This window comes from Primulina tabacum, chromosome 4 (genome assembly GCF_025594145.1).
Source record: "Primulina tabacum isolate GXHZ01 chromosome 4, ASM2559414v2, whole genome shotgun sequence".
Lineage (NCBI taxonomy): Eukaryota > Viridiplantae > Streptophyta > Magnoliopsida > Lamiales > Gesneriaceae > Primulina > Primulina tabacum.
This window is the reverse complement of record NC_134553.1, coordinates 42,578,035-42,588,013: the sequence shown is the minus strand read 5'-3', so window position 1 is coordinate 42,588,013 and position 9,979 is coordinate 42,578,035. Positions and strand designations below refer to the sequence as shown.

General features: G+C 35.7%; 2 long non-coding RNA genes across 2 annotated transcripts; both read left to right on the top strand.

Annotated features, from left to right (window-relative positions):
• Nucleotides 1–942: 942 nt before the first annotated feature.
• On the top strand, nt 943–3,528 carry LOC142541651 (uncharacterized). Its single transcript, XR_012819436.1, has 2 exons — nt 943–1,103; nt 3,343–3,528. It is a non-coding gene; the product is annotated as an uncharacterized LOC142541651 (long non-coding RNA).
• Nucleotides 3,529–6,794: 3,266 nt separating this feature from the next.
• Nucleotides 6,795–9,457, top strand: LOC142541650 (uncharacterized). Its single transcript, XR_012819435.1, has 2 exons — nt 6,795–7,076; nt 9,219–9,457. It is a non-coding gene; the product is annotated as an uncharacterized LOC142541650 (long non-coding RNA).
• The last annotated feature ends 522 nt before the right edge of the window (nt 9,458–9,979 follow it).

The window sequence follows — 9,979 nt, the reverse complement described above, 5'->3', positions numbered from 1 at the left end:
TGAATTGTTGGCGAGAAAAATGAAAACGGATAAATATTAATAAATGACATAAGAGGTCGAGCTAGGACGCTCATTCTCGACCACCCAAGTGCGAAGGCGTAAAAAGTGAAAAGCTAAAACAGAAGACCACGCGCTAGGGCTGTAAATTACCGCCCTATTGCTATTGAAGGAAATTTAATGTGCTCGAACAGAACATGTCGCGCTAGGGAGGTAATCTCCAACCTCCCTAGCGTGACTCAATATGGAAATAATTGGCTGGATGATTTCTTTCTTAATTTGCTAGATCCTTGGCTGCATCTTTACATTAAAAAAGTCCTAATACACGAAAATAATGATCAGATTTGAGACAAAATGTAACGTCCCGAGAATTTGAAGGGTCATGTAAACAGCATGCATGCAAGTTGTTAAATTTCTTTGGTATTTTATTAAATTGTTTTAAAGTTTTAAATGCATTTTTATATCGTTAATTTGTGTTTAAATATTTTTATACATTTTATGCATAATTCATGCATGGTATAATTTAATTCATGAAATTTTAAAGGTTCATTCATTAAAAATTTTTTAGTTTCATTTCGCGCTCGAACGAGGAACGGATACCGGAGAATTTTCAGGAAAAATTATTTTATTACATGATTAATTTTTATTAACTAATATTAGGTGTTTTAAATGTATTTTTCAAGAAATGAGATTTTATTGGGTATTTTGACCCGCATTATTTATTTTAACTGGTACGCAAATTTTATCAAATCGGGAGAATTTTTGAGGGTTCGGCTAATATTTTCAAAATCTTTCCAACACGAAATATTATTCGGGGGTGTCTTTGGACTTAATGAGCCAACTTTTAAGCTCTTTGGACTTAAAACTCTTTTAATGTTTTAATTAAACCATTTAGAGCCATTAGCTATTTGATTAATGATTAATTAAGTATTATACTTGCTACCCTACACCAATAATAGAACCAGCCGACACCCACCTCCTCATTCAGACATTTCTTCCTCGATTTTACAGCAGCCAACCATGGAGAAGCTTCGGTGGTCAATTGTTTTGCAAAGGGAAATTCATCCGGGTTCCCTTGTCTCGTTCTTGCACTTCAAATCACCAAGGCACGCCATGTACTTTTATTGCTGCATCATTCACGTTATATATATCTGATGTGTATGTATTATGCATGAATTATTCTCGATTTAACCGAAAGCATGGAGGATCTTCGGTTTTTGTTCATGGCATGCATTTCTTTTAATATTACTCACGTTTTCATGTATTTCTGTGCAAGGGGCTGTGGGATTCGAGTTGTTAGGAGGCTGAAAACACTTCTGAGGTGTAGTCTTGAGGTTCGATATGGTGGGTGTTGCTGTAGGTGGTTGGATCGGGGAGTGTTATCGGTAGTGTGTCTTGCGTTCATGATGGATCGAAGTGGGGATGGTGCCGGTGGTGCGAGGACTAAACTTGGGCACGGACCAGACCCTGGTGGGTCTGAGTCACGGCCCAGGGTGGCCCAACCACCGCTGGAACCATCGAGGTTAACGGTTGCAAGCGTAGGGGCCGGAGAGAAGCTCGGCTCGGCACTTTTGGAGCATAGCGATCAGGCCGATAGTGTAGGCTTGCATGGGAGGCTAGCCGTGGGTTCAGCACGTCCAGGGGGAGCCTAGGGTGGTCCAGGTGTGTTCGGGTAAGGACTGGTTCCATTGGACGAAGATTAGGAGCGAAATTAAGGGAGGTGCATGAACTAGAGTTTGGACTTGGGCATGATCTAAAAATCCAGCAGCTTTACGCTTCGTTTAGTCTTGGTTTAGGAGTTCATTAAGGTCTTAAAGGTGACCCTTAATGGCTGGACAAGTGAGGATAGAAGTGGACCAAAACATTTAAGAGGTGGGAAAGGTGTTGGGAAATAAGTGTACAAGAGAGGGGCCGATATTTATTGAGAGGTAGGAAGTGCTGTCCAAGGTTTATTCGAAGGCCTAAGGGGCTGGTTTTGGGGAAATTAAGGTCTTTTAAGAATTTATAAGATGTGGTAAAAAGTTGGGAAAGTTATGGTTAAATTTCGGTTCGATTTGGGTTAAAATCGGGACCCCGATCCAAGTTTTAAAACAATTAGGTTAAGTTATAAAATAAGCTCGAGTTTACGTCTAGGGATACTTTTAAATATGTTTTTGGACATTTTTAGGAGTTTGGTAAGCTTCGGATCAAAATAATGAGTTTTGGATTTATCCGGGATTTAGTCGCCGCACGAAACGTTATGTAAAGAATTAATTGAAACGCCTAGATTTAAGCTTAATAAAATTATGGAAAATTATATTTAAGCTCAAATAACTATTAGAAGTCTAAGTTTTTAATTTGGGAATTGTATACTAAGGTTTGGTTTAATTCAGAATTAAAGCGCGTCAATATGTTATGTTTAAAGATTAATTTAAAATTCATCGATTTATGCCAAATAAAAATATGAGAAAATTCTTGTAAACTTAAATAATTATTTGGGACATGTTAGAGTCAATGGAATTAAAAAAATGTCAAAAACGTGAAATTTTACGTCTAGGGGCAAAATGGTAATTTTTGGGTTTCCAGGGGCAAAATGGTCATTTTGCACCCGGGGTGAGATGTTGGTCCTGGCAGCGCCCTGATCACAAATTTACTATATTTTAAAGGTTTATGCATCATGATCACGATTTTTAAGATTTTATGAAAATATACGTTGCATGCTTGGTTTAAAGAAAAAAATTACATATATGCATGTTTTTATTAAGTGGTGAATATGATGATGTTTTTGAAGGATGGGAGTTGATTGTGGCTGACGATGTATATGTATAAGATGATATGATTGGAGATATCGTGAGGGAAAAGGCCCTAGAGGGAGCCTGTTTACGGGAGAATGCCCCAGAGGGAGCCCGACGATCGTATTTCCATTGACTTGATATGATGATAAGATAGGTCAAGGCCTAGTTGACGGGTGAGAGTGTCGCTGGTGTCCCCGCCGCCCGGTACCGTGGTTATACGTAGATGGATCCATCGATAGAGCTGATACGAAAGTCACAACTAATGAACTGAATTCAATTAAAAAGAAAATATTTACGTATATGATGACATAAGATGACATGCTTTAACACGTATATGATGACATGCTTTAATACGATACGATTTTACACGACACATTTACGTATATGATGACATGAGATGACATGATTTGACACGATATGATTTTACACAACATGTTTACGTTATGCTTTTAAGTTCATGAAAGATATGTTGAGTATGATATTTTTCACTACTGTGTGCTATGTATATGTACTTGTTATTCCTGTGACAGATGTGTTGAGTATTTAGACTCATTAGGCGTGTGTGATGCAGGTGAGCTAAATGCTGAGGAGACTGGAGGTGCCGAACTCTGAGTAGGCAGACTTGGTGGGGTGACACGACCCGAGGACCACATGTTTTCCCCATTACGATTTATGAGATTGAGAGGAGATGAATATTTTCATACGTTGATGAATTTAAGATTTTTACTCATTTATGTTGACTCATGATTTTGGATGAGTGTGGTTACTTTAAACGGCATTATTTTTACTGTCAAATGATTACGATTATTTTAAATGTTATTTCGAAAATGTGAGCTTTAAAAAAAAATATTTCCGCACTTTTAAAGAGTGAGACGTCTCAGTTGGTATCAGAGCCAGGTTCCTGTATAGGGTTGTGCCACCGCCAGCTACTGCAGCTCAGTTTTCAAGCCTCAAGTCCGTAAGCTTTTATTATTTAAATGTTTTAAATATTTTTTTATGCTATCACCTGCATGTTTACATGATCTACGTTTTACATGACAAGTTTAGCTGTCATTATGTTTTGAGACTAGATGCTTTAAAATTTTTATGCATGTTACGGCATGAAATGAGAATTATATGATTTTCATGCATACTGGTTTTGTGGTGGAATCGGGCATTGGCAAGAATTTGGTTTTTGGGTGTTAGGAACGGTTGGAAATAATTTGATTATATTAATTTTTGGTTAGTAAGTACTGATGTTCTGCTTGTGGGTCATAAATTAATCTTGAAAATTATGAATGCTTCTGGGACTTGTAAAATTTCTAAAAAAATTATTGATGGTTCGTGGTTGCTAGTCGAGTAAATTTTTGAGGATTTCATATAAGCAATAACGATTCGAAAACTACGACAATCTTTAGAATTATAAATGTATAATTTGAGGATTTTAAGTATCTATGAAAATGTAAGATTGGTTATGAGAATTTATTTAGGATGCATGCTCTACCTAGTGGGACCTAAGGATTGAATTGCATAGATTGAGAATTTTAAGGACCTAACTTTACTAACCAATAATTTGAGAACCTAAGTGCAAGAATAAAATTCTAAGGGAATATTTCAAATTTACCAACTTTGGGATTAAATTTTGAGTTTCGAGAATTTTAAAATTTAAGGAGGCTTAGTCGAAAAAATTTATGCAGAAAAAATGCAAATTTCGAAGAGTTATAGGGCCAAAATTTAAATCTTCGAGAATTTTAAGGACCAAATTGCAAATTTTGAAATTTTGAGGATTAAATTCGAACTTTTGAGGAACACTTGGGTAAAATCTGTTATTTTCGAGGTTATGAGAATTGATATTGGGTCTAATACTCTTAAGATTATTGAGCTTTATGTTATGAGAAACCTATAAAATGAGATTAAGAACGCCAAGAACTTATTAGTAATTGTTGGATTCTCGAGATTAAGGACAAATTCGGAAAATATTCGAGGAAAGTAAGAACTAATTTTGCAATTTTTAAGAAATTTGAGGATTTGTTTAGCAGTAAGTGAGAAGCGAATGGTTTAAATGACTGGAAATTTGATGATTTAGATTTGAAAGGATATTTGGAACCTTGAAACATCTGAGTTATAGTGTTATAAGGAATGATAATCAAGGACATCGTAAGATAAATCAACATTGGGCTTGAAAAATTAAGTATTAGTGAAATAATGTTGTGACAAATTGAGAATTTAAAGTGATGACGATTTAAGGTAAAGTTGATCGGTTAGATTAAGTTATAAGAATAAACATTGAATTAGCAAAAATTTTGGGAACTTAAGTTTGATGTGTCATAAGTTTTAGTTATATGATCTTAACAGTTAAGATTATACCTTTGTTGGAATTTAAATTTTTCTAGAAAGTTGGGTATGATTGATGGTTAGGTTACTTGATAGATGCTTGTAAGAATTGAGGTAGACATCTTGTCTTGAGGAATTCTTGGAAGTCATTAAGAAACTTGGGAACAAGCGATTATGTGTGTGGGAACTATGTTATCTATTATCATTTGGGATGCGTAAGCTTGAATTTCAAGTTTAGGAGATAGATGTTCATACGAAAAAAATTGGGTGAAATAAACAAAAAGGGAATTAGTGGTGTTGAAACATAGGTTGCCAAGGAACGAATATTAAGATTCTTTTTGAGTAAGAAATCTAAAATCTTAATGTGGAAATTCTGGAACTCTATGGGTTATAAGCGTAGTTGATTTATTAGAGTTAGTCTAAGAGTATCATGGGATAACTTATTAAGTTTAAATGCTAGAATTAATTAAGCATTAAGGATACATAAGAATGCGACATTTGTTCCAATGAGAAAAGTCCAAGGGTCTTAGGCCTCAACTCTATTGCAATTGGGAAGATAATAGCTTAAGCATGTAATTGGTGCTAGAATGATTTTATTATTTAGGTAGAAGATTGATATTGTATATTTTGAGTTATATGGATTAACGCTACTCGAATTTAAATATTTGCAACAATTTAATATTTGGGATGTACTTGTAAATAATTAAGTTATGTAAGTTTGGTGTCATAAGATAAAGATTCGATTCAAGGATCTTAGGCGAATATCATTATGGGATTGAGATAAGGTTTAACTTTTAAGTGTATCACCGAAGATATGAGTCGATCAGTAAAATCTTGGTGTTAAGATTTCTTAAGTTGCATAAATGATAATGTAATAGGTTGATGAACATTATGGGTATAGTATAAGAAAAGTAAGACGCAATAAAATTTGGACTATCATTTCTAATATTGGGAAGTTTGAGAAAATTTGAAATTCGAGGTTATAGAAAATTGGAACTAGGTCACCATGGGTCGTTATAAGTTGAGTTTCGCAAACGAGGATTTAGAAGCTAGAGTTTATCGGGACCAAGGAGATATAAGGACATCTTAATAATTATTATTTTATCAGAGTAGCGCAACGGAAGCATGGACTATTGGGATACTAGAACTAAGTCCAAACTTTGTGATTATCAAGGATAAGCGAATTTCGTGGAAGAAATTCAATTTAAGGGGGGGGGGGGGGGGGGGGGGGGGGGGGGATTGTAACGTCCCGAGAATTTGAAGGGTCATGTAAACCGCATGCATGCAAGTTGTTAAATTTCTTTGGTATTTTATTAAATTGTTTTAAAGTTTTAAATGCATTTTTATTTCGTTAATTTGTGTTTAAATATTTTTATGCATTTTATGCATAATTCATACATGGTAGAATTTAATTCATGAAATTTTAAAGGTTCATTCATTAAAAATTTTTAAGTTTCATTTCGCACTCGAACGAGTAATGGATACCGGAGAATTTTCAGGAAAAATTATTTTATTACATGATTAATTTTTATTAACTAATATTAGGTGTTTTAAATGTATTTTTCAAGAAATGAGATTTTATTGGGTATTTTGACCCGCATTATTTTATTTTAACCGGTACGCAAATTTTATCAAATCGGGAGAATTTTTGAGGGTTCAGCTAATATTTTCAAAATCTTTCCAATACGAAATATTATTCGGGGGTGTCTTTGGATTTAATGAGCCAACTTTTAAGCTCTTTGGACTTAAAACTCTTTTAATGTTTTAATTAAACCATTTAGAGCCATTAGCTATTTGATTAATAATTAATTAAATATTATACTTGCTACCCTACACCAATAATAGAACCAGCCGACACCCACCTCCTCATTCAGACATTTCTTCCTCGATTTTACAGCAGCCAACTATGGAGAAGCTTCGGTGGTCAATTGTTTTGCAAAGGGAAATTCATCCGGGTTCCCTTGTCTCGTTCTTGCACTTCAAATCACCAAGGCACGCCATGTACTTTTATTGCTGCATCATTCACGTTATATATATCTGATGTGTATGTATTATGCATGAATTATTCTCGATTTAACCGAAAGCATGGAGGATCTTCGGTTTTTGTTCATGGCATGCATTTCTTTTAATATTACTCACGTTTTCATGTATTTCTGTGCAAGGGGCTGTGGGATTCGAGTTGTTAGGAGGCTGAAAACACTTCTGAGGTGTAGTCTTGGGGTTCGATATGGTGGGTGTTGCTGTAGGTGGTTGGATCGGGGAGTGTTATCGGTAGTGTGTCTTGCGTTCATGATGGATCGAAGTGGGGATGGTGCCGGTGGTGCGAGGACTGAACTTGGGCACGGACCAGACCCTGGTGGGTCTGAGTCACGGCCCAGGGTGGCCCAACCACCGCTGGAACCATCGAGGTTAACGGTTGCAAGCGTAGGGGCCGGAGAGAAGCTCGGCTCGGCACTTTTGGAGCATAGCGATCAGGCCGATAGTGTAGGCTTGCATGGGAGGCTAGCCGTGGGTTCAGCACGTCCAGGGGGAGCCTAGGGTGGTCCAGGTGTGTTCGGGTAAGGACTGGTTCCATTGGACGAAGATTAGGAGCGAAATTAAGGGAGGTGCATGAACTAGAGTTTGGACTTGGGCATGATCTAAAAATCCAGCAGCTTTACGCTTCGTTTAGTCTTGGTTTAGGAGTTCATTAAGGTCTTAAAGGTGACCCTTAATGGCTGGACAAGTGAGGATAGAAGTGGACCAAAACATTTAAGAGGTGGGAAAGGTGTTGGGAAATAAGTGTACAAGAGAGGGGCCGATATTTATTGAGAGGTAGGAAGTGCTGTCCAAGGTTTATTCGAAGGCCTAAGGGGCTGGTTTTGGGGAAATTAAGGTCTTTTAAGAATTTATAAGATGTGGTAAAAAGTTGGGAAAGTTATGGTTAAATTTCGGTTCGATTCGGGTTAAAATTGGGACCCCGATCCAAGTTTTAAAACAATTAGGTTAATTATCCAGGATTTAGTCGACGCACGAAACGTTAAGTAAAGAACTAATTGAAACGCCTAGATTTATGCTTAATTAAATTATGAAAAATTATATTTAAGCTCAAATAATTATTAGAAGTCTAAGTTTTTAATTTGGGAATTTTATGCTAAGGTTTGGTTTAATTCGGAATTAAAGCGCGTCAATATGTTATGTTTAAAGATTAATTTAAAATTCATCGATTTAAGCCAAATAAAAATATGGAAAATTCTTGTAGGCTTAAATAATTATTTGGGACATGTTAGAGTCAATGAAATTAAGAAAATGTCAAAAACGTGAAATTTTACGTCTAGGGGCAAAATGGTAATTTTTGGTTTCCAGGGGCAAAATGGTCATTTTGCACCCGGGGTGAGATGTTGGTCCTGGCAGCGCCCTGAGCACAAATTTACTATATTTTAAAGGTTTATGCATCATGATCACGATTTTTAACATTTATGAAAATATACGTTGCATGCTTGGTTTAAAGAAAAAAATTATATATATGCATGTTTTTATTAAGTGGTGAATATGATGATGTTTTTGAATGATGGGAGTTGGTTGTGACTGACGATGTATATGTATACGATGATATGATTGGAGATATCGTGAGGGAAAAGGCCCTAGAGGGAGCCTGTTTACGGGAGAATGCCCCAGAGGGAGCCCGACGATCGTATTTCCATTTACATGATATGATGATATGATAGGCCAAGGTCCAGTTGACGGGTGAGAGTGTCGCTGGTGTCCCCGCCGCCCGGTACCGTGGTTATACTTAGATGGATCCATCGATAGAGCTGATACGAAAGTCACAACTAATGAACTGAATTCAATTAAAAAGAAAATGTTTACGTATATGATGACATGAGATGACTTGCTTTAACACGTATATGATGACATGAGATGACATGCATTAATACGATACGATTTTACACGACACGTTTATGTATATGATGACATGAGATGACATACTTTGACACGATATGATTTTACACGACATGTTTACGTTATGCTTTTAAGTTCATGAAAGATATGTTGAGTATGATATTTTTCACTGCTGTGTGCTATGTATATGTACTTGTTATTCCTGGTACATGTGTATTGAGTCTTTAGACTCATTAGGCGTGTGTGATGCAGGTGAGCTAAATGCTGAGGAGACTGGAGATGCCGAACTCTGAGTAGGCAGACTTGGTGGGGTGACACGAACCGAGGACCACATGTTTTCCGCATTACGATTTATGAGATTGAGAGGAGATGAATGAATATTTTTATACGTTGATGAATTTAAGATTTTACTCATTTATGTTTACTCATGATTTTGGATGAGTGTGGTTACTTTAAACGGCATTATTTTTAATGTCAAATGATTACGATTATTTTAAATGTTATTTCAAAAATGTGAGCTTTAAAAAAAATATATTTTCGCACTTTTAAAGAGTGAGATGTCTCACAAAAAGTAGTCGCAAGCAAAGTTTGAACGAAAGAGAAGAAGGAGAGCAAGAGAATTCGATCGAAGAACAAGAAATATGCATATAATTTTTATCATTCTATTTTCTTTCAGTTAGGATTTAGATGGTCATACCCTCAAAATTTATGTTGTGAATTCTTTTCGAAGATTAAATTTTGTTTTTAAACATACTTGATTATGTTATTATGCTTTATTGCATCTTTGTAGCATGACCAACTTCCAAGTGATTTTATATATTATAATTGAAACCAAAACAAGATTTTATAATGTGACACGATAATGTAATACATGGATTTGCAACTTTCATGGACATATAAGGTTGGATACATGTTGATAGACATAGTCAATAGGTCGAAAACTAGAGGATTTCACATTTCGTTAATGCAATTGCAATTGTTAAATAACACAATGACACTGTTATTGCATTTTG